Source organism: Ranitomeya imitator, chromosome 10, assembly GCF_032444005.1.
Source record: "Ranitomeya imitator isolate aRanImi1 chromosome 10, aRanImi1.pri, whole genome shotgun sequence".
In the NCBI taxonomy this organism is placed as follows: Eukaryota; Metazoa; Chordata; class Amphibia; order Anura; family Dendrobatidae; genus Ranitomeya; species Ranitomeya imitator.
In genome coordinates this window covers 73,185,364-73,208,470 of record NC_091291.1, presented here as the reverse complement: position 1 = coordinate 73,208,470, position 23,107 = coordinate 73,185,364, and positions in this window count along the sequence as shown.

The window sequence follows — 23,107 nt, the reverse complement described above, 5'->3', positions numbered from 1 at the left end:
AGTCTGTATTGTGCAGAGCAGGCTATTATACAGTGATTAGGAGGAGCCCTCCCCCTGCAGCCAGTGTAGCAGCCTGTATTGTGCAGAGCAGGCTATTATACAGTGCTTAGGAGGAGTCCTCCCTCTGCAGCCAGTGTAGCAGCCTGTATTGTGCAGAGCAGGCTATTATACAGTGATTAGGAGGAGTCCTCCCTCTGCAGCCAGTGTAGCAGCCTGTATTGTGCAGAGCAGGCTATTATCAGTGATTAGGAGGAGTCCTCCCTCTGCAGCCAGTGTAGCAGCCTGTATTGTGCAGAGCAGGTTATTATACAGTGATTAGGAGGAGTCCTCCCCCTGCAGCCAGTGTAGCAGCCTGTATTGTGCAGAGCAGGCTATTATACAGTGATTAGGAGGAGTCCTCCCTCTGCAGCCAGTGTAGCAGCCTGTATTGTGCAGAGCAGGCTATTATACAGTGATTAGGAGGAGTCCTCCCTCTGCAGACAGTGTAGCAGCCTGTATTGTGCAGAGCAGGCTATTATACAGTGATTAGGAGGAGTCCTCCCTCTGCAGCCAGTGTAGCAGCCTGTATTGTGCAGAGCAGGCTATTATACAGTGATTAGGAGGAGTCCTCCCTCTGCAGTCAGTGTAGCAGCCTGTATTGTGCAGAGCAGGCTATTATACAGTGATTAGGAGGAGTCCTCCCTCTGCAGCCAGTGTAGCAGCCTGTATTGTACAGAGCAGGCTATTATACAGTGATTAGGAGGAGTCCTCCCTCTGCAGCCAGTGTAGCAGCCTGTATTGTGCAGAGCAGGCTATTATGTAGTGATTAGGAGGAGTCCTCCATCTGTAGCCAGTGTAGCAGCCTGTATTGTGCAGAGCAGGCCATTATACAGTGATTAGGAGGAGACCTCCCCCTGCAGCCAGTGTAGCAGCCTGTACTGTGCAGAGCAGGCTATTATACAGTGATTAGGAGGGCTCCTCCCTCTGCAGCCAGTGTAGCAGCCTGTATTCTGCATAGCAGGCTATTACACAGTGATTAGGAAGGGCCCTCCCCCTGCAGCCAGTGTAGCAGCCTGTATTGTGCAGAGCAGGCTATTATACAGTGATTAGGAGGAGTTCTCCCTCTGCAGCCAGTGTAGCAGCCTGTATTGTGCAGAGCAGGCTATTATACAGTGATTAGGAGGAGTCCTCCCTCTGCAGCCAGTGTAGCAGCCTGTATTGTGCAGAGCAGGCTATTATACAGTAATTAGGAGGAGTCCTCCCCCTGCAGCCAGTGTAGCAGCCTGTATTGTGCAGAGCAGGCTATTATACAGTGATTAGGAGGAGTCCTCTCTCTGCAGCCTGTGTAGCAGCCTGTATTGTGCAGAGCAGGCTATTATACAGTGATTAGGAGGAGACCTCCCCCTGCAGCCAGTGTAGCAGCCTGTATTGTGCAGAGCAGACTATTATACAGTGATTAGGAGGAGTCCTCCCTCTGCAACCAGTGTAGCAGCCTGTATTGTGCAGAGCAGGCTATTATACAGTGATTCGGAGGAGTCCTCCCCCTGCAGCCAGTGAAGCAGCCTGTATTGTGCAGAGCAGGCTATTATACAGTGATTAGGAGGAGTCCTCCCTCTGCAGCCAGTGTAGCAGCCTGTATTGTGCAGAGCAGGCTATTATACAGTGATTAGGAGGAGTCCTCCCCCTGCAGCCAGTGTAGCAGCCTGTATTGTGCAGAGCAGGCTATTATACAGTGATTAGGAGGAGTCGTCCCTCTGCAGCCAGTGTAGCAGCCTGTATTTTGCAGAGCAGTCTATTATACAGTGATTACGAGGAGTCCTCCCCCTGCAGCCAGTGAAGCAGCCTGTATTGTACAGAGCAGGCTATTATACAGTGATTAGGAGGAGTCCTCCCTCTGCAGCCAGTATAGCAGCCTGTATTGTGCAGAGCAGGCTATTATACAGTGATTAGGAGGAGTCCTCCCCCTGCAGCCAGTGTAGCAGCCTGTATTGTGCAGAGCAGGCTATTATACAGTGATTAGTTGGAGTCCTCCCTCTACAGCCAGTGTAGCAGCCTGTATTTTGCAGAGCAGGCTATTATACAGTGATTAGGAGGAGTCCTCCCCCTGCAGCCAGTGTAGCAGCCTGTATTGTGCAGAGCAGGCTATTATACAGTGATTAGCAGGAGTCCTCCCCCTGCAGCCAATGTAGCAGCCTGTATTGTGTAGAGCAGGTTATTATACAGTGATAAGGAGGAGTCCTCCCCCTGCAGCCAGTGTAGCAGCCTGTATTGTGCAGAGCAGGCTATTATACAGTGATTAGGAGGAGTCCTCCCCCTGCAGACAGTGTAGCAGCCTGTATTGTGCAGAGCAGACTATTATACAGTGATTAGGAGGAGTCCTCCCTCTGCAGCCAATAGCAGCCTGTATTGTGCAGAGCAGGCTATTATACAGTGATGAGGAGGAGTCCTCCATCTGCAGCCAGTGTAGCAGCCTGTATTGTGCAGAGCAGGCTATTATACAGTGATTAGGAGGAGTCCTCCCCCTGGAGCCAGTGTAGCAGCCTGTATTGTGCAGAGCAGGCTATTATACAGTGATTAGGAGGAGTCCTCCATCTGCAGCCAGTGTAGCAGCCTGCATTGTGCAGAGCAGGCTATTATACAGTGATTAGGAGGGGTCCTCCCCCTGGAGCCAGTGTCGCCTGTATTGTGCAGAGCAGGCTATTATACAGTGATTAGGAGGAGTCCTCCCCCTGCAGCCAGTGTAGCAGTCTGTATTGTGCAGAGCAGGCTATTATACAGTGATTAGGAGGAGCCCTCCCCCTGCAGCCAGTGTAGCAGCCTGTATTGTGCAGAGCAGGCTATTATACAGTGCTTAGGAGGAGTCCTCCCTCTGCAGCCAGTGTAGCAGCCTGTATTGTGCAGAGCAGGCTATTATACAGTGATTAGGAGGAGTCCTCCCTCTGCAGCCAGTGTAGCAGCCTGTATTGTGCAGAGCAGGCTATTATCAGTGATTAGGAGGAGTCCTCCCTCTGCAGTCAGTGTAGCAGCCTGTATTGTGCAGAGCAGGCTATTATACAGTGATTAGGAGGAGTCCTCCCTCTGCAGCCAGTGTAGCAGCCTGTATTGTTCAGAGCAGGCTATTATACAGTGATTAGGAGGAGTCCTCCCTCGGCAGCCAGTGTAGCAGCCTGTATTGTGCAGAGCAGGGTATTATGTAGTGATTAGGAGGAGTCCTCCCTCTGTAGCCAGTGTAGCAGCCTGTATTGTGCAGAGCATGCTATTATACAGTGATTAGGAGGAGACCTCCCCCTGCAGCCAGTGTAGCAGCCTGTACTGTGCAGAGCAGGCTATTATACAGTGATTAGGAGGGCTCCTCCCTCTGCAGCCAGTGTAGCAGCCTGTATTGTGCAGAGCAGGCTATTATACAGTGATTGGAGGAGTCCTCCCCCTGCAGCCCGTGTAGCAGCCTGTATTGTGCAGAGCAGGCTATTATACAGTGATTAGGAGGAGTCCTCCCCCTGCAGCCAGTGTAGCAGCCTGTATTGTGCAGAGCAGGCTATTATACAGTGATTAGGAGGAGTCCTTCCTCTGCAGCCAGTGTAGCAGCCTGTATTGTGCAGAGCAGGCTATTATACAGTGATTAGGAGGAGTCCTCCCTCTGCAGCCAGTGTAGCAGCCTGTATTGTGCAGAGCAGGCTATTATACAGTGATTAGGAGGAGTCCTCCCTCTGCAGTCAGTGTAGCAGCCTGTATTGTGCAGAACAGGCTATTATACAGTGATTAGGAGGAGTCCTCCCTCTGCAGCCAGTGTAGCAGCCTGTATTGTACAGAGCAGGCTATTATACAGTGATTAGGAGTCCTCCCTCTGCAGCCAGTGTAGCATCCTGTATTGTGCAGAACAGGCTATTATGTAGTGATTAGGAGGAGTCCTCCCTCTGTAGCCAGTGTAGCAGCCTGTATTGTGCAGAGCAGGCTATTATACAGTGATTAGGAGGAGTCCTCCCTCTGCAGCCAGTGTAGCAGCCTGTATTGTGCAGAGCAGGCTATTATGTAGTGATTAGGAGGAGTCCTCCCTCTGTAGCCAGTGTAGCAGCCTGTATTGTGCATAGCAGGCTATTATACAGTGATTAGGAGGAGACCTCCCCCTGCAGCCAGTGTAGCAGCCTGTACTGTGCAGAGCAGGCTATTATACAGTGATTAGGAGGGCTCCTCCCTCTGCAGCCAGTGTAGCAGCCTGTATTCTGCAGAGCAGGCTATTACACAGTGATTAGGAAGGGCCCTCCCTCTGCAGCCAGTGTAGCAGCCTGTATTGTGCAGAGCAGGCTATTATAAGTGATTAGGAGGAGTCCTCCCTCTGCAGTCAGTGTAGCAGCCTGTATTGTGCAGAACAGGCTATTATACAGTGATTAGGAGGAGTCCTCCCTCTGCAGCCAGTGTAGCAGCCTGTATTGTACAGAGCAGGCTATTATACAGTGATTAGGAGGAGTCCTCCCTCTGCAGCCAGTGTAGCATCCTGTATTGTGCAGAACAGGCTATTATACAGTGATTAGGAGGAGTCCTCCCTCTGCAGCCAGTGTAGCAGCCTGTATTGTGCAGAGCAGGCTATTATGTAGTGATTAGGAGGAGTCCTCCCTCTGTAGCCAGTGTAGCAGCCTGTATTGTGCATAGCAGGCTATTATACAGTGATTAGGAGGAGACCTCCCCCTGCAGCCAGTGTAGCAGCCTGTACTGTGCAGAGCAGGCTATTATACAGTGATTAGGAGGGCTCCTCCCTCTGCAGCCAGTGTAGCAGCCTGTATTCTGCAGAGCAGGCTATTACACAGTGATTAGGAAGGGCCCTCCCCCTGCAGCCAGTGTATCAGCCTGTATTGTGCAGAGCAGGCTATTATACAGTGATTAGGAGGAGTCCTCCCTCTGCAGCCAGTGTAGCAGCCTGTATTGTGCAGAGCAGGCTATTATACAGTGATTAGGAGGAGTCCTCCCTCTGCAGCCAGTGTAGCAGCCTGTATTGTGCAGAGCAGGCTATTATACAGTGATTAGGAGGAGTCCTCCCCCTGCAGCCAGTGTAGCAGCCTGTATTGTGCAGAGCAGGCTATTATACAGTGATTAGTTGGAGTCCTCCCTCTACAGCCAGTGTAGCAGCCTGTATTGTGCAGAGCAGGCTATTATACAGTGATTAGGAGGAGTCCTCCCCCTGCAACCAGTGTAGCAGCCTGTATTTTGCAGAGCAGGCTATTATACAGTGATTAGGAGGAGTCCTCCCCCTGCAGCCAGTGTAGCAGCCTGTATTGTGCAGAGCAGGCTATTATACAGTGATTAAGAGGAGTCCTCCCCCTGCAGCCAGGGTAGCAGCCTGTATTGTGTAGAGCAGGTTATTATACAGTGATTAGATGGAGTCCTCCCCCTGCAGCCAGTGTAGCAGCCTGTATTGTGCAGAGCAGGCTATTATACAGTGATTAGGAGGAGTCCTCCCCCTGCAGACAGTGTAGCAGCCTGTATTGTGCAGAGCAGACTATTATACAGTGATTAGGAGGAGTCCTCCCTCTGCAGCCAATAGCAGCCTGTATTGTGCAGAGCAGGCTATTATACAGTGATTAGGAGGAGTCCTCCATCTGCAGCCAGTGTAGCAGCCTGTATTGTGCAGAGCAGGCTATTATACAGTGATTAGGAGGAGTCCTCCCCCTGGAGCCAGTGTAGCAGCCTGTATTGTGCAGAGCAGGCTATTATACAGTGATTAGGAGGAGTCCTCCCTCTGCAGCCAGTGTAGCAGCCTGTATTGTGCAGAGCAGGCTATTATACAGTGATTAGGAGGGGTCCTCCCCCTGTAGCCAGTGTAGCAGCCTGTATTGTGCAGAGCAGGCTATTATACAGTGATTAGGAGGAGTCCTCCCCCTGCAGCCAGTGTAGCAGTCTGTATTGTGCAGAGCAGGCTATTATACAGTGATTAGGAGGAGTCCTCCCCCTGCAGCCAGTGTAGCAGCCTGTATTGTGCAGAGCAGGCTATTATACAGTGCTTAGGAGGAGTCCTCCCTCTGCAGCCAGTGTAGCAGCCTGTATTGTGCAGAGCAGGCTATTATACAGTGATTAGGAGGAGTCCTCCCCCTGCAGCCAGTGTAGCAGCCTGTATTGTGCAGAGCAGGCTATTATACAGTGCTTAGGAGGAGTCCTCCCTCTGCAGCCAGTGTAGCAGCCTGTATTGTGCAGAGCAGGCTATTATACAGTGATTAGGAGTCCTCCCTCTGCAGCCAGTGTAGCAGCCTGTATTGTGCAGAGCAGTCTATTATACAGTGATTAGGAGGAGTCCTCCCTCTGCAGTCAGTGTAGCAGCCTGTATTGTGCAGAGCAGGCTATTATACAGTGATTAGGAGGAGTCCTCCCTCTGCAGCCAGTGTAGCAGCCTGTATTGTTCAGAGCAGGCTATTATACAGTGATTAGGAGGAGTTCTCCCTCTGCAGCCAGTGTAGCAGCCTGTATTGTGCAGAGCAGGCTATTATTTAGTGATTAGGAGGAGTCCTCCCTCTGTAGCCAGTGTAGCAGCCTGTATTGTGCAGAGCAGGCTATTATACAGTGATTAGTTGGAGTCCTCCCTCTACAGCCAGTGTAGCAGCCTGTATTTTGCAGAGCAGGCTATTATACAGTGATTAGGAGGAGTCCTCCCCCTGCAGCCAGTGTAGCAGCCTGTATTGTGCAGAGCAGGCTATTATACAGTGATTAAGAGGAGTCCTCCCCCTGCAGCCAGTGTAGCAGCCTGTATTGTGTAGAGCAGGTTATTATACAGTGATTAGATGGAGTCCTCCCCCTGCAGCCAGTGTAGCAGCCTGTATTGTGCAGAGCAGGCTATTATACAGTGATTAGGAGGAGTCCTCCCCCTGCAGACAGTGTAGCAGCCTGTATTGTGCAGAGCAGACTATTATACAGTGATTAGGAGGAGTCCTCCCTCTGCAGCCAGTGTAGCAGCCTGTATTGTGCAGAGCAGGCTATTATACAGTGATTAGGAGGAGTCCTCCATCTGCAGCCAGTGTAGCAGCCTGTATTGTGCAGAGCAGGCTATTATACAGTGATTAGGAGGGGTCCTCCCCCTGGAGCCAGTGTAGCAGCCTGTATTGTGCAGAGCAGGCTATTATACAGTGATTAGGAGGAGTCCTCCCCCTGCAGCCAGTGTAGCAGTCTGTATTGTGCAGAGCAGGCTATTATACAGTGATTAGGAGGAGTCCTCCCCCTGCAGCCAGTGTAGCAGCCTGTATTGTGCAGAGCAGGCTATTATACAGTGCTTAGGAGGAGTCCTCCCTCTGCAGCCAGTGTAGCAGCCTGTATTGTGCAGAGCAGGCTATTATACAGTGATTAGGAGGAGTCCTCCCCCTGCAGCCAGTGTAGCAGCCTGTATTGTGCAGAGCAGGCTATTATACAGTGCTTAGGAGGAGTCCTCCCTCTGCAGCCAGTGTAGCAGCCTGTATTGTACAGAGCAGGCTATTATACAGTGATTAGGAGGGGTCCTCCCTCTGCAGCCAGTGTAGCAGCCTGTATTGTGCAGAGCAGTCTATTATACAGTGATTAGGAGGAGTCCTCCCCCTGCAGACAGTGTAGCAGCCTGTATTGTGCAGAGCAGACTATTATACAGTGATTAGGAGGAGTCCTCCCTCTGCAGCCAATAGCAGCCTGTATTGTGCAGAGCAGGCTATTATACAGTGATTAGGAGGGGTCCTCCCTCTGCAGCCAGTGTAGCAGCCTGTATTGTGCAGAGCAGGCTATTATACAGTGATTAGGAGGAGTCGTCCCTCTGCAGCCAGTGTAGCAGCCTGTATTTTGCAGAGCAGGCTATTATACAGTGATTACGAGGAGTCCTCCCCCTGCAGCCAGTGAAGCAGCCTGTATTGTACAGAGCAGGCTATTATACAGTGATTAGGAGGAGTCCTCCCTCTGCAGCCAGTATAGCAGCCTGTATTGTGCAGAGCAGGCTATTATACAGTGATTAGGAGGAGTCCTCCCCCTGCAGCCAGTGTAGCAGCCTGTATTGTGCAGAGCAGGCTATTATACAGTGATTAGTTGGAGTCCTCCCTCTACAGCCAGTGTAGCAGCCTGTATTTTGCAGAGCAGGCTATTATACAGTGATTAGGAGGAGTCCTCCCCCTGCAGCCAGTGTAGCAGCCTGTATTGTGCAGAGCAGGCTATTATACAGTGATTAGCAGGAGTCCTCCCCCTGCAGCCAATGTAGCAGCCTGTATTGTGTAGAGCAGGTTATTATACAGTGATTAGGAGGAGTCCTCCCCCTGCAGCCAGTGTAGCAGCCTGTATTGTGCAGAGCAGGCTATTATACAGTGATTAGGAGGAGTCCTCCCCCTGCAGACAGTGTAGCAGCCTGTATTGTGCAGAGCAGACTATTATACAGTGATTAGGAGGAGTCCTCCCTCTGCAGCCAATAGCAGCCTGTATTGTGCAGAGCAGGCTATTATACAGTGATTAGGAGGAGTCCTCCATCTGCAGCCAGTGTAGCAGCCTGTATTGTGCAGAGCAGGCTATTATACAGTGATTAGGAGGAGTCCTCCCCCTGGAGCCAGTGTAGCAGCCTGTATTGTGCAGAGCAGGCTATTATACAGTGATTAGGAGGAGTCCTCCATCTGCAGCCAGTGTAGCAGCCTGCATTGTGCAGAGCAGGCTATTATACAGTGATTAGGAGGGGTCCTCCCCCTGGAGCCAGTGTAGCAGCCTGTATTGTGCAGAGCAGGCTATTATACAGTGATTAGGAGGAGTCCTCCCCCTGCAGCCAGTGTAGCAGTCTGTATTGTGCAGAGCAGGCTATTATACAGTGATTAGGAGGAGCCCTCCCCCTGCAGCCAGTGTAGCAGCCTGTATTGTGCAGAGCAGGCTATTATACAGTGCTTAGGAGGAGTCCTGCCTCTGCAGCCAGTGTAGCAGCCTGTATTGTGCAGAGCAGGCTATTATACAGTGATTAGGAGGAGTCCTCCCTCTGCAGCCAGTGTAGCAGCCTGTATTGTGCAGAGCAGGCTATTATACAGTGATTAGGAGGAGTCCTCCCTCTGCAGTCAGTGTAGCAGCCTGTATTGTGCAGAGCAGGCTATTATACAGTGATTAGGAGGAGTCCTCCCTCTGCAGCCAGTGTAGCAGCCTGTATTGTTCAGAGCAGGCTATTATACAGTGATTAGGAGGAGTCCTCCCTCGGCAGCCAGTGTAGCAGCCTGTATTGTGCAGAGCAGGGTATTATGTAGTGATTAGGAGGAGTCCTCCCTCTGTAGCCAGTGTAGCAGCCTGTATTGTGCAGAGCAGGCTATTAAACAGTGATTAGGAGGAGACCTCCCCCTGCAGCCAGTGTAGCAGCCTGTACTGTGCAGAGCAGGCTATTATACAGTGATTAGGAGGGCTCCTCCCTCTGCAGCCAGTGTAGCAGCCTGTATTGTGCAGAGCAGGCTATTATACAGTGATTGGAGGAGTCCTCCCCCTGCAGCCCGTGTAGCAGCCTGTATTGTGCAGAGCAGGCTATTATACAGTGATTAGGAGGAGTCCTCCCCCTGCAGCCAGTGTAGCAGCCTGTATTGTGCAGAGCAGGCTATTATACAGTGATTAGGAGGAGTCCTCCCTCTGCAGCCAGTGTAGCAGCCTGTATTGTGCAGAGCAGGCTATTATACAGTGATTAGGAGGAGTCCTCCCTCTGCAGCCAGTGTAGCAGCCTGTATTGTGCAGAGCAGGCTATTATACAGTGATTAGGAGGAGTCCTCCCTCTGCAGTCAGTGTAGCAGCCTGTATTGTGCAGAACAGGCTATTATACAGTGATTAGGAGGAGTCCTCCCTCTGCAGCCAGTGTAGCAGCCTGTATTGTACAGAGCAGGCTATTATACAGTGATTAGGAGGAGTCCTCCCTCTGCAGCCAGTGTAGCAGCCTGTATTGTGCAGAGCAGGCTATTATGTAGTGATTAGGAGGAGTCCTCCCTCTGTAGCCAGTGTAGCAGCCTGTATTGTGCATAGCAGGCTATTATACAGTGATTAGGAGGAGACCTCCCCCTGCAGCCAGTGTAGCAGCCTGTACTGTGCAGAGCAGGCTATTATACAGTGATTAGGAGGGCTCCTCCCTCTGCAGCCAGTGTAGCAGCCTGTATTCTGCAGAGCAGGCTATTACACAGTGATTAGGAAGGGCCCTCCCCCTGCAGCCAGTGTATCAGCCTGTATTGTGCAGAGCAGGCTATTATACAGTGATTAGGAGGAGTTGTCCCTCTGCAGCCAGTGTAGCAGCCTGTATTGTGCAGAGCAGGCTATTATACAGTGATTAGGAGGAGTCCTCCCTCTGCAGCCAGTGTAGCAGCCTGTATTGTGCAGAGCAGGCTATTATACAGTGATTAGGAGGAGTCCTCCCCCTGCAGCCAGTGTAGCAGCCTGTATTGTGCAGAGCAGGCTATTATACAGTGATTAGTTGGAGTCCTCCCTCTACAGCCAGTGTAGCAGCCTGTATTGTGCAGAGCAGGCTATTATACAGTGATTAGGAGGAGTCCTCCCCCTGCAGCCAGTGTAGCAGCCTGTATTTTGCAGAGCAGGCTATTATACAGTGATTAGGAGGAGTCCTCCCCCTGCAGCCAGTGTAGCAGCCTGTATTGTGCAGAGCAGGCTATTATACAGTGATTAAGAGGAGTCCTCCCCCTGCAGCCAGGGTAGCAGCCTGTATTGTGTAGAGCAGGTTATTATACAGTGATTAGATGGAGTCCTCCCCCTGCAGCCAGTGTAGCAGCCTGTATTGTGCAGAGCAGGCTATTATACAGTGATTAGGAGGAGTCCTCCCCCTGCAGACAGTGTAGCAGCCTGTATTGTGCAGAGCAGGCTATTATACAGTGATTAGGAGGAGTCCTCCCCCTGCAGACAGTGTAGCAGCCTGTATTGTGCAGAGCAGACTATTATACAGTGATTAGGAGGAGTCCTCCCTCTGCAGCCAATAGCAGCCTGTATTGTGCAGAGCAGGCTATTATACAGTGATTAGGAGGAGTCCTCCATCTGCAGCCAGTGTAGCAGCCTGTATTGTGCAGAGCAGGCTATTATACAGTGATTAGGAGGAGTCCTCCCCCTGGAGCCAGTGTAGCAGCCTGTATTGTGCAGAGCAGGCTATTATACAGTGATTAGGAGGAGTCCTCCATCTGCAGCCAGTGTAGCAGCCTGTATTGTGCAGAGCAGGCTCTTATACAGTGATTAGGAGGGGTCCTCCCCCTGGAGCCAGTGTAGCAGCCTGTATTGTGCAGAGCAGGCTATTATACAGTGATTAGGAGGAGTCCTCCCCCTGCAGCCAGTGTAGCAGTCTGTATTGTGCAGAGCAGGCTATTATACAGTGATTAGGAGGAGTCCTCCCCCTGCAGCCAGTGTAGCAGCCTGTATTGTGCAGAGCAGGCTATTATACAGTGCTTAGGAGGAGTCCTCCCTCTGCAGCCAGTGTAGCAGCCTGTATTGTGCAGAGCAGGCTATTATACAGTGATTAGGAGGAGTCCTCCCTCTGCAGCCAGTGTAGCAGCCTGTATTGTGCAGAGCAGTCTATTATACAGTGATTAGGAGGAGTCCTCCCTCTGCAGTCAGTGTAGCAGCCTGTATTGTGCAGAGCAGGCTATTATACAGTGATTAGGAGGAGTCCTCCCTCTGCAGCCAGTGTAGCAGCCTGTATTGTTCAGAGCAGGCTATTATACAGTGATTAGGAGGAGTTCTCCCTCTGCAGCCAGTGTAGCAGCCTGTATTGTGCAGAGCAGGCTATTATGTAGTGATTAGGAGGAGTCCTCCCTCTGTAGCCAGTGTAGCAGCCTGTATTGTGCAGAGCAGGCTATTATACAGTGATTAGTTGGAGTCCTCCCTCTACAGCCAGTGTAGCAGCCTGTATTTTGCAGAGCAGGCTATTATACAGTGATTAGGAGGAGTCCTCCCCCTGCAGCCAGTGTAGCAGCCTGTATTGTGCAGAGCAGGCTATTATACAGTGATTAAGAGGAGTCCTCCCCCTGCAGCCAGTGTAGCAGCCTGTATTGTGTAGAGCAGGTTATTATACAGTGATTAGATGGAGTCCTCCCCCTGCAGCCAGTGTAGCAGCCTGTATTGTGCAGAGCAGGCTATTATACAGTGATTAGGAGGAGTCCTCCCCCTGCAGACAGTGTAGCAGCCTGTATTGTGCAGAGCAGACTATTATACAGTGATTAGGAGGAGTCCTCCCTCTGCAGCCAGTGTAGCAGCCTGTATTGTGCAGAGCAGGCTATTATACAGTGATTAGGAGGAGTCCTCCATCTGCAGCCAGTGTAGCAGCCTGTATTGTGCAGAGCAGGCTATTATACAGTGATTAGGAGGGGTCCTCCCCCTGGAGCCAGTGTAGCAGCCTGTATTGTGCAGAGCAGGCTATTATACAGTGATTAGGAGGAGTCCTCCCCCTGCAGCCAGTGTAGCAGTCTGTATTGTGCAGAGCAGGCTATTATACAGTGATTAGGAGGAGTCCTCCCCCTGCAGCCAGTGTAGCAGCCTGAATTGTGCAGAGCAGGCTATTATACAGTGCTTAGGAGGAGTCCTCCCTCTGCAGCCAGTGTAGCAGCCTGTATTGTGCAGAGCAGGCTATTATACAGTGATTAGGAGGAGTCCTCCCCCTGCAGACAGTGTAGCAGCCTGTATTGTGCAGAGCAGACTATTATACAGTGATTAGGAGGAGTCCTCCCTCTGCAGCCAATAGCAGCCTGTATTGTGCAGAGCAGGCTATTATACAGTGATTAGGAGGAGTCCTCCATCTGCAGCCAGTGTAGCAGCCTGTATTGTGCAGAGCAGGCTATTATACAGTGATTAGGAGGAGTCCTCCCCCTGGAGCCAGTGTAGCAGCCTGTATTGTGCAGAGCAGGCTATTATACAGTGATTAGGAGGAGTCCTCCATCTGCAGCCAGTGTAGCAGCCTGTATTGTGCAGAGCAGGCTCTTATACAGTGATTAGGAGGGGTCCTCCCCCTGGAGCCAGTGTAGCAGCCTGTATTGTGCAGAGCAGGCTATTATACAGTGATTAGGAGGAGTCCTCCCCCTGCAGCCAGTGTAGCAGTCTGTATTGTGCAGAGCAGGCTATTATACAGTGATTAGGAGGAGTCCTCCCCCTGCAGCCAGTGTAGCAGCCTGTATTGTGCAGAGCAGGCTATTATACAGTGCTTAGGAGGAGTCCTCCCTCTGCAGCCAGTGTAGCAGCCTGTATTGTGCAGAGCAGGCTATTATACAGTGATTAGGAGGAGTCCTCCCTCTGCAGCCAGTGTAGCAGCCTGTATTGTGCAGAGCAGTCTATTATACAGTGATTAGGAGGAGTCCTCCCTCTGCAGTCAGTGTAGCAGCCTGTATTGTGCAGAGCAGGCTATTATACAGTGATTAGGAGGAGTCCTCCCTCTGCAGCCAGTGTAGCAGCCTGTATTGTTCAGAGCAGGCTATTATACAGTGATTAGGAGGAGTTCTCCCTCTGCAGCCAGTGTAGCAGCCTGTATTGTGCAGAGCAGGCTATTATGTAGTGATTAGGAGGAGTCCTCCCTCTGTAGCCAGTGTAGCAGCCTGTATTGTGCAGAGCAGGCTATTATACAGTGATTAGTTGGAGTCCTCCCTCTACAGCCAGTGTAGCAGCCTGTATTTTGCAGAGCAGGCTATTATACAGTGATTAGGAGGAGTCCTCCCCCTGCAGCCAGTGTAGCAGCCTGTATTGTGCAGAGCAGGCTATTATACAGTGATTAAGAGGAGTCCTCCCCCTGCAGCCAGTGTAGCAGCCTGTATTGTGTAGAGCAGGTTATTATACAGTGATTAGATGGAGTCCTCCCCCTGCAGCCAGTGTAGCAGCCTGTATTGTGCAGAGCAGGCTATTATACAGTGATTAGGAGGAGTCCTCCCCCTGCAGACAGTGTAGCAGCCTGTATTGTGCAGAGCAGACTATTATACAGTGATTAGGAGGAGTCCTCCCTCTGCAGCCAGTGTAGCAGCCTGTATTGTGCAGAGCAGGCTATTATACAGTGATTAGGAGGAGTCCTCCATCTGCAGCCAGTGTAGCAGCCTGTATTGTGCAGAGCAGGCTATTATACAGTGATTAGGAGGGGTCCTCCCCCTGGAGCCAGTGTAGCAGCCTGTATTGTGCAGAGCAGGCTATTATACAGTGATTAGGAGGAGTCCTCCCCCTGCAGCCAGTGTAGCAGTCTGTATTGTGCAGAGCAGGCTATTATACAGTGATTAGGAGGAGTCCTCCCCCTGCAGCCAGTGTAGCAGCCTGTATTGTGCAGAGCAGGCTATTATACAGTGCTTAGGAGGAGTCCTCCCTCTGCAGCCAGTGTAGCAGCCTGTATTGTGCAGAGCAGGCTATTATACAGTGATTAGGAGGAGTCCTCCCCCTGCAGCCAGTGTAGCAGCCTGTATTGTGCAGAGCAGGCTATTATACAGTGCTTAGGAGGAGTCCTCCCTCTGCAGCCAGTGTAGCAGCCTGTATTGTACAGAGCAGGCTATTATACAGTGATTAGGAGGGGTCCTCCCTCTGCAGCCAGTGTAGCAGCCTGTATTGTGCAGAGCAGTCTATTATACAGTGATTAGGAGGAGTCCTCCCTCTGCAGTCAGTGTAGCAGCCTGTATTGTGCAGAGCAGGCTATTATACAGTGATTAGGAGGAGTCCCCCCTCTGCAGCCAGTGTAGCAGCCTGTATTGTTCAGAGCAGGCTATTATACAGTGATTAGGAGGAGTCCTCCATCTGCAGCCAGTGTAGCAGCCTGTATTGTGCAGAGCAGTCTATTATACAGTGATTAGGAGGAGTCCTCCCTCTGCAGCCAGTGTAGCAGCCTGTATTGTGCAGAGCAGTCTATTATACAGTGATTAGGAGGAGTCCTCCCTCTGCAGTCAGTGTAGCAGCCTGTATTGTGCAGAGCAGGCTATTATACAGTGATTAGGAGGAGTCCCCCCTCTGCAGCCAGTGTAGCAGCCTGTATTGTGCAGAGCAGGCTATTATACAGTGATTAGGAGGAGTCCTCCCTCTGCAGCCAGTGTAGCAGCCTGTATTGTGCAGAGCAGGCTATTATGTAGTGATTAGGAGGAGTCCTCCATCTGCAGCCAGTGTAGCAGCCTGTATTGTGCAGAGCAGGCTATTATACAGTGATTAGGAGGAGTCCTCCCCCTGCAGCCAGTGTAGCAGCCTGTATTGTGCAGAGCAGGCTATTATACAGTGATTAGGAGGGGTCCTCCCCCTGGAGTCAGTGTAGCAGCCTGTATTGTGCAGAGCAGGCTATTATACAGTGATTAGGAGGAGTCCTCCCCCTGCAGCCAGTGTAGCAGTCTGTATTGTGCAGAGCAGGCTATTATACAGTGATTAGGAGGAGTCCTCCCTCTGCAGCCAGTGTAACAGCCTGTATTGTGCAGAGCAGGCTATTATACAGTGATTAGGAGGAGTCCTCCCCCTGCAGCCAGTGTAGCAGCCTGTATTGTGCAGAGCAGGCTATCATACAGTGCTTAGGAGGAGTCCTCCCTCTGCAGCCAGTGTAGCAGCCTGTATTGTGCAGAGCAGGCTATTATACAGTGATTAGGAGGAGTCCTCCCCCTGCAGCCAGTGTAGCAGCCTGTATTGTGCAGAGCAGGCTATTATACAGTGCTTAGGAGGAGTCCTCCCTCTGCAGCCAGTGTAGCAGCCTGTATTGTACAGAGCAGGCTATTATACAGTGATTAGGAGGGGTCCTCCCTCTGCAGCCAGTGTAGCAGCCTGTATTGTGCAGAGCAGTCTATTATACAGTGATTAGGAGGAGTCCTCCCTCTGCAGTCAGTGTAGCAGCCTGTATTGTGCAGAGCAGGCTATTATACAGTGATTAGGAGGAGTCCCCCCTCTGCAGCCAGTGTAGCAGCCTGTATTGTTCAGAGCAGGCTATTATACAGTGATTAGGAGGAGTCCTCCCTCTGCAGCCAGTGTAGCAGCCTGTATTGTGCAGAGCAGGCTATTATGTAGTGATTAGGAGGAGTCCTCCCTCTGTAGCCAGTGTAGCAGCCTGTATTGTTCAGAGCAGGCTATTATACAGTGATTAGGAGGAGTCCTCCCTCTGCAGCCAGTGTAGCAGCCTGTATTGTGCAGAGCAGGCTATTATGTAGTGATTAGGAGGAGTCCTCCATCTGCAGCCAGTGTAGCAGCCTGTATTGTGCAGAGCAGGCTATTATACAGTGATTAGGAGGAGTCCTCCCCCTGCAGCCAGTGTAGCAGCCTGTATTGTGCAGAGCAGGCTATTATACAGTGATTAGGAGGAGTCCTCCCTCTGTAGCCAGTGTAGCAGCCTGTATTGTGCAGAGCAGGCTATTATACAGTGATTAGGAGGAGTCCTCCCTCTGCAGCCAGTGTAGCAGCCTGTATTGTGCAGAGCAGGCTATTATACAGTGATTAGGAGGAGTCCTCCCTCTGCAGTCAGTGTAGCAGCCTGTATTGTGCAGAGCAGGCTATTATACAGTGATTAGGAGGAGTCCTCCCTCTGCAGCCAGTGTAGCAGCCTGTATTGTACAGAGCAGGCTATTATACAGTGATTAGGAGGAGTCCTCCCTCTGCAGCCAGTGTAGCAGCCTGTATTGTGCAGAGCAGGCTATTATGTAGTGATTAGGAGGAGTCCTCCCTCTGTAGCCAGTGTAGCAGCCTGTATTGTGCAGAGCAGGCTATTATGTAGTGATTAGGAGGAGTCCTCCCTCTGTAGCCATTGTAGCAGCCTGTACTGTGCAGAGCAGGCTATTATACAGTGATTAGGAGGGCTCCTCCCTCTGCAGCCAGTGTAGCAGCCTGTATTCTGCAGAGCAGGCTATTACACAGTGATTAGGAAGGGCCCTCCCCCTGCAGCCAGTGTAGCAGCCTGTATTGTGCAGAGCAGGCTATTATACAGTGATTAGGAGGAGTTCTCCCTCTGCAGCCAGTGTAGCAGCCTGTATTGTGCAGAGCAGGCTATTATACAGTGATTAGGAGGAGTCCTCTCTCTGCAGCCTGTGTAGCAGCCTGTATTGTTCAGAGCAGGCTATTATACAGTGATTAGGAGGAGACCTCCCCCTGCAGCCAGTGTAGCAGCCTGTATTGTGCAGAGCAGACTATTATACAGTGATTAGGAGGAGTCCTCCCTCTGCAGCCAGTGTAGCAGCCTGTATTGTACAGAGCAGGCTATTATACAGTGATTAGGAGGAGTTCTCCCTCTGCAGCCAGTGTAGCAGCCTGTATTGTGCAGAGCAGGCTATTATACAGTGATTAGGAGGAGTCCTCCCTCTGCAGCCAGTGTAGCAGCCTGTATTGTGCAGAGCAGGCTATTATACAGTGATTAGGAGGAGTCCTCCCCCTGCAGCCAGTGTAGCAGCCTGTATTGTGCAGAGCAGGCTATTATACAGTGATTAGGAGGAGTCCTCCATCTGCAGCCAGTGTAGCAGCCTGTATTGTGCAGAGCAGGCTATTATACAGTGATTAGGAGGGGTCCTCCCCCTGGAGCCAGTGTAGCAGTCTGTATTGTGCAGAGCAGGCTATTATACAGTGATTAGGAGGAGTCCTCCCCCTGCAGCCAGTGTAGCAGCCTGTATTGTGCAGAGCAGGCTATTATTCAGTGATTAGGAGGAGTCCTCCCCCTGCAGCCAGTGTAGCAGTCTGTATTGTGCAGAGCAGGCTATTATACAGTGATTAGGAGGAGTCCTCCCCCTGCAGCCAGTGTAGCAGCCTGTACTGTGCAGAGCAGGCTATTATTCAGTGATTAGGAGGAGTCCTCCCCCTGCAGTCAGTGTAGCAGCCTGTATTGTGCAGAGCAAGCTATTATACAGTGCTTAGGAGGAGTCCTCCCTCTGCAGCCAGTGTAGCAGCCTGTATTGTGCAGAGCAGGCTATTATACAGTGATTAAGAGGAGTCCTCCCTCTGCAGTCAGTGTAGCAGCCTGTATTGTGCAGAGCAGGCTATTATACAGTGATTAGGAGGAGTCCTCCCTCTGCAGCCAGTGTAGCAGCCTGTATTGTTCAGAGCAGGCTATTATACAGTGATTAGGAGGAGTCCTCCCTCTGCAGCCAGTGTAGCAGCCTGTATTGTGCAGAGCAGGCTATTATGTAGTGATTAGGAGGAGTCCTCCCTCTGTAGCCAGTGTAGCAGCCTGTATTGTGCAGAGCAGGCTATTATTCAGTGATTAGGAGGAGTCCTCCCCCTGCAGCCAGTGTAGCAGTCTGTATTGTGCAGAGCAGGCTATTATGTAGTGATTAGGAGGAGTCCTCCCTCTGTAGCCAGTGTAGCAGCCTGTATTGTGCATAGCAGGCTATTATACAGTGATTAGGAGGAGACCTCCCCCTGCAGCCAGTGTAGCAGCCTGTACTGTGCAGAGCAGGCTATTATACAGTGATTAGGAGGGCTCCTCCCTCTGCAGCCAGTGTAGCAGCCTGTATTCTGCAGAGCAGGCTATTACACAGTGATTAGGAAGGGCCCTCCCCCTGCAGCCAGTGTATCAGCCTGTATTGTGCAGAGCAGGCTATTATACAGTGATTAGGAGGAGTTGTCCCTCTGCAGCCAGTGTAGCAGCCTGTATTGTGCAAAGCAGGCTATTATACAGTGATTAGGAGGAGTCCTCCCTCTGCAGCCAGTGTAGCAGCCTGTATTGTGCAGAGCAGGCTATTATACAGTGATTAGGAGGAGTCCTCCCCCTGCAGCCAGTGTAGCAGCCTGTATTGTGCAGAGCAGGCTATTATACAGTGATTAGTTGGAGTCCTCCCTCTACAGCCAGTGTAGCAGCCTGTATTGTGCAGAGCAGGCAATTATACAGTGATTAAGAGGAGTCCTCCCCCTGCAGCCAGGGTAGCAGCCTGTATTGTGTAGAGCAGGTTATTATACAGTGATTAGATGGAGTCCTCCCCCTGCAGCCAGTGTAGCAGCCTGTATTGTGCAGAGCAGGCTATTATACAGTGATTAGGAGGAGTCCTCCCCCTGCAGACAGTGTAGCAGCCTGTATTGTGCAGAGCAGACTATTATACAGTGATTAGGAGGAGTCCTCCCTCTGCAGCCAATAGCAGCCTGTATTGTGCAGAGCAGGCTATTATACAGTGATTAGGAGGAGTCCTCCATCTGCAGCCAGTGTAGCAGCCTGTATTGTGCAGAGCAGGCTATTATACAGTGATTAGGAGGAGTCCTCCCCCTGGAGCCAGTGTAGCAGCCTGTATTGTGCAGAGCAGGCTATTATACAGTGATTAGGAGGAGTCCTCCATCTGCAGCCAGTGTAGCAGCCTGTATTGTGCAGAGCAGGCTCTTATACAGTGATTAGGAGGGGTCCTCCCCCTGGAGCCAGTGTAGCAGCCTGTATTGTGCAGAGCAGGCTATTATACAGTGATTAGGAGGAGTCCTCCCCCTGCAGCCAGTGTAGCAGTCTGTATTGTGCAGAGCAGGCTATTATACAGTGATTAGGAGGAGTCCTCCCCCTGCAGCCAGTGTAGCAGCCTGTATTGTGCAGAGCAGGCTATTATACAGTGCTTAGGAGGAGTCCTCCCTCTGCAGCCAGTGTAGCAGCCTGTATTGTGCAGAGCAGGCTATTATACAGTGATTAGGAGGAGTCCTCCCCCTGCAGCCAGTGTAGCAGCCTGTATTGTGCAGAGCAGGCTATTATACAGTGCTTAGGAGGAGTCCTCCCTCTGCAGCCAGTGTAGCAGCCTGTATTGTGCAGAGCAGGCTATTATACAGTGATTAGGAGGAGTCCTCCCTCTGCAGCCAGTGTAGCAGCCTGTATTGTTCAGAGCAGGCTATTATACAGTGATTAGGAGGAGTTCTCCCTCTGCAGCCAGTGTAGCAGCCTGTATTGTGCAGAGCAGGCTATTATGTAGTGATTAGGAGGAGTCCTCCCTCTGTAGCCAGTGTAGCAGCCTGTATTGTGCAGAGCAGGCTATTATACAGTGATTAGTTGGAGTCCTCCCTCTACAGCCAGTGTAGCAGCCTGTATTTTGCAGAGCAGGCTATTATACAGTGATTAGGAGGAGTCCTCCCCCTGCAGCCAGTGTAGCAGCCTGTATTGTGCAGAGCAGGCTATTATACAGTGATTAAGAGGAGTCCTCCCCCTGCAGCCAGTGTAGCAGCCTGTATTGTGTAGAGCAGGTTATTATACAGTGATTAGATGGAGTCCTCCCCCTGCAGCCAGTGTAGCAGCCTGTATTGTGCAGAGCAGGCTATTATACAGTGATTAGGAGGAGTCCTCCCCCTGCAGACAGTGTAGCAGCCTGTATTGTGCAGAGCAGACTATTATACAGTGATTAGGAGGAGTCCTCCCTCTGCAGCCAGTGTAGCAGCCTGTATTGTGCAGAGCAGGCTATTATACAGTGATTAGGAGGAGTCCTCCATCTGCAGCCAGTGTAGCAGCCTGTATTGTGCAGAGCAGGCTATTATACAGTGATTAGGAGGGGTCCTCCCCCTGGAGCCAGTGTAGCAGCCTGTATTGTGCAGAGCAGGCTATTATACAGTGATTAGGAGGAGTCCTCCCCCTGCAGCCAGTGTAGCAGTCTGTATTGTGCAGAGCAGGCTATTATACAGTGATTAGGAGGGGTCCTCCCTCTGCAGCCAGTGTAGCAGCCTGTATTGTGCAGAGCAGTCTATTATACAGTGATTAGGAGGAGTCCTCCCTCTGCAGTCAGTGTAGCAGCCTGTATTGTGCAGAGCAGGCTATTATACAGTGATTAGGAGGAGTCCCCCCTCTGCAGCCAGTGTAGCAGCCTGTATTGTTCAGAGCAGGCTATTATACAGTGATTAGGAGGAGTCCTCCCTCTGCAGCCAGTGTAGCAGCCTGTATTGTGCAGAGCAGGCTATTATGTAGTGATTAGGAGGAGTCCTCCCTCTGTAGCCAGTGTAGCAGCCTGTATTGTTCAGAGCAGCCTATTATACAGTGATTAGGAGGAGTCCTCCCTCTGCAGCCAGTGTAGCAGCCTGTATTGTGCAGAGCAGGCTATTATGTAGTGATTAGGAGGAGTCCTCCATCTGCAGCCAGTGTAGCAGCCTGTATTGTGCAGAGCAGGCTATTATACAGTGATTAGGAGGAGTCCTCCCCCTGCAGCCAGTGTAGCAGCCTGTATTGTGCAGAGCAGGCTATTATACAGTGATTAGGAGGGGTCCTCCCCCTGGAGCCAGTGTAGCAGCCTGTATTGTGCAGAGCAGGCTATTATACAGTGATTAGGAGGAGTCCTCCCCCTGCAGCCAGTGTAGCAGTCTGTATTGTGCAGAGCAGGCTATTATACAGTGATTAGGAGGAGTCCTCCCCCTGCAGCCAGTGTAGCAGCCTGTATTGTGCAGAGCAGGCTATTATACAGTGCTTAGGAGGAGTCCTCCCTCTGCAGCCAGTGTAGCAGCCTGTATTGTGCAGAGCAGGCTATTATACAGTGATTAGGAGGAGTCCTCCCCCTGCAGCCAGTGTAGCAGCCTGTATTGTGCAGAGCAGGCTATTATACAGTGCTTAGGAGGAGTCCTCCCTCTGCAGCCAGTGTAGCAGCCTGTATTGTACAGAGCAGGCTATTATACAGTGATTAGGAGGGGTCCTCCCTCTGCAGCCAGTGTAGCAGCCTGTATTGTGCAGAGCAGTCTATTATACAGTGATTAGGAGGAGTCCTCCCTCTGCAGTCAGTGTAGCAGCCTGTATTGTGCAGAGCAGGCTATTATACAGTGATTAGGAGGAGTCCCCCCTCTGCAGCCAGTGTAGCAGCCTGTATTGTTCAGAGCAGGCTATTATACAGTGATTAGGAGGAGTCCTCCCTCTGCAGCCAGTGTAGCAGCCTGTATTGTGCAGAGCAGGCTATTATGTAGTGATTAGGAGGAGTCCTCCCTCTGTAGCCAGTGTAGCAGCCTGTATTGTTCAGAGCAGGCTATTATACAGTGATTAGGAGGAGTCCTCCCTCTGCAGCCAGTGTAGCAGCCTGTATTGTGCAGAGCAGGCTATTATGTAGTGATTAGGAGGAGTCCTCCATCTGCAGCCAGTGTAGCAGCCTGTATTGTGCAGAGCAGGCTATTATACAGTGATTAGGAGGAGTCCTCCCCCTGCAGCCAGTGTAGCAGCCTGTATTGTGCAGAGCAGGCTATTATACAGTGATTAGGAGGAGTCCTCCCTCTGCAGCCAGTGTAGCAGCCTGTATTGTGCAGAGCAGGCTATTATACAGTGATTAGGAGGAGTCCTCCCTCTGCAGCCAGTGTAGCAGCCTGTATTGTGCAGAGTAGGCTATTATACAGTGATTAGGAGGAGTCCTCCCTCTGCAGTCAGTGTAGCAGCCTGTATTGTGCAGAGCAGGCTATTATACAGTGATTAGGAGGAGTCCTCCCTCTGCAGCCAGTGTAGCAGCCTGTATTGTACAGAGCAGGCTATTATACAGTGATTAGGAGGAGTCCTCCCTCTGCAGCCAGTGTAGCAGCCTGTATTGTGCAGAGCAGGCTATTATGTAGTGATTAGGAGGAGTCCTCCCTCTGTAGCCAGTGTAGCAGCCTGTATTGTGCAGAGCAGGCTATTATACAGTGATTAGGAGGAGACCTCCCCCTGCAGCCAGTGTAGCAGCCTGTACTGTGCAGAGCAGGCTATTATACAGTGATTAGGAGGGCTCCTCCCTCTGCAGCCAGTGTAGCAGCCTGTATTCTGCAGAGCAGGCTATTACACAGTGATTAGGAAGGGCCCTCCCCCTGCAGCCAGTGTAGCAGCCTGTATTGTGCAGAGCAGGCTATTATACAGTGATTAGGAGGAGTTCTCCCTCTGCAGCCAGTGTAGCAGCCTGTATTGTGCAGAGCAGGCTATTATACAGTGATTAGGAGGAGTCCTCTCTCTGCAGCCTGTGTAGCAGCCTGTATTGTTCAGAGCAGGCTATTATACAGTGATTAGGAGGAGACCTCCCCCTGCAGCCAGTGTAGCAGCCTGTATTGTGCAGAGCAGACTATTATACAGTGATTAGGAGGAGTCCTCCCTCTGCAGCCAGTGTAGCAGCCTGTATTGTACAGAGCAGGCTATTATACAGTGATTAGGAGGAGTTCTCCCTCTGCAGCCAGTGTAGCAGCCTGTATTGTGCAGAGCAGGCTATTATACAGTGATTAGGAGGAGTCCTCCCTCTGCAGCCAGTGTAGCAGCCTGTATTGTGCAGAGCAGGCTATTATACAGTGATTAGGAGGAGTCCTCCCCCTGCAGCCAGTGTAGCAGCCTGTATTGTGCAGAGCAGGCTATTATACAGTG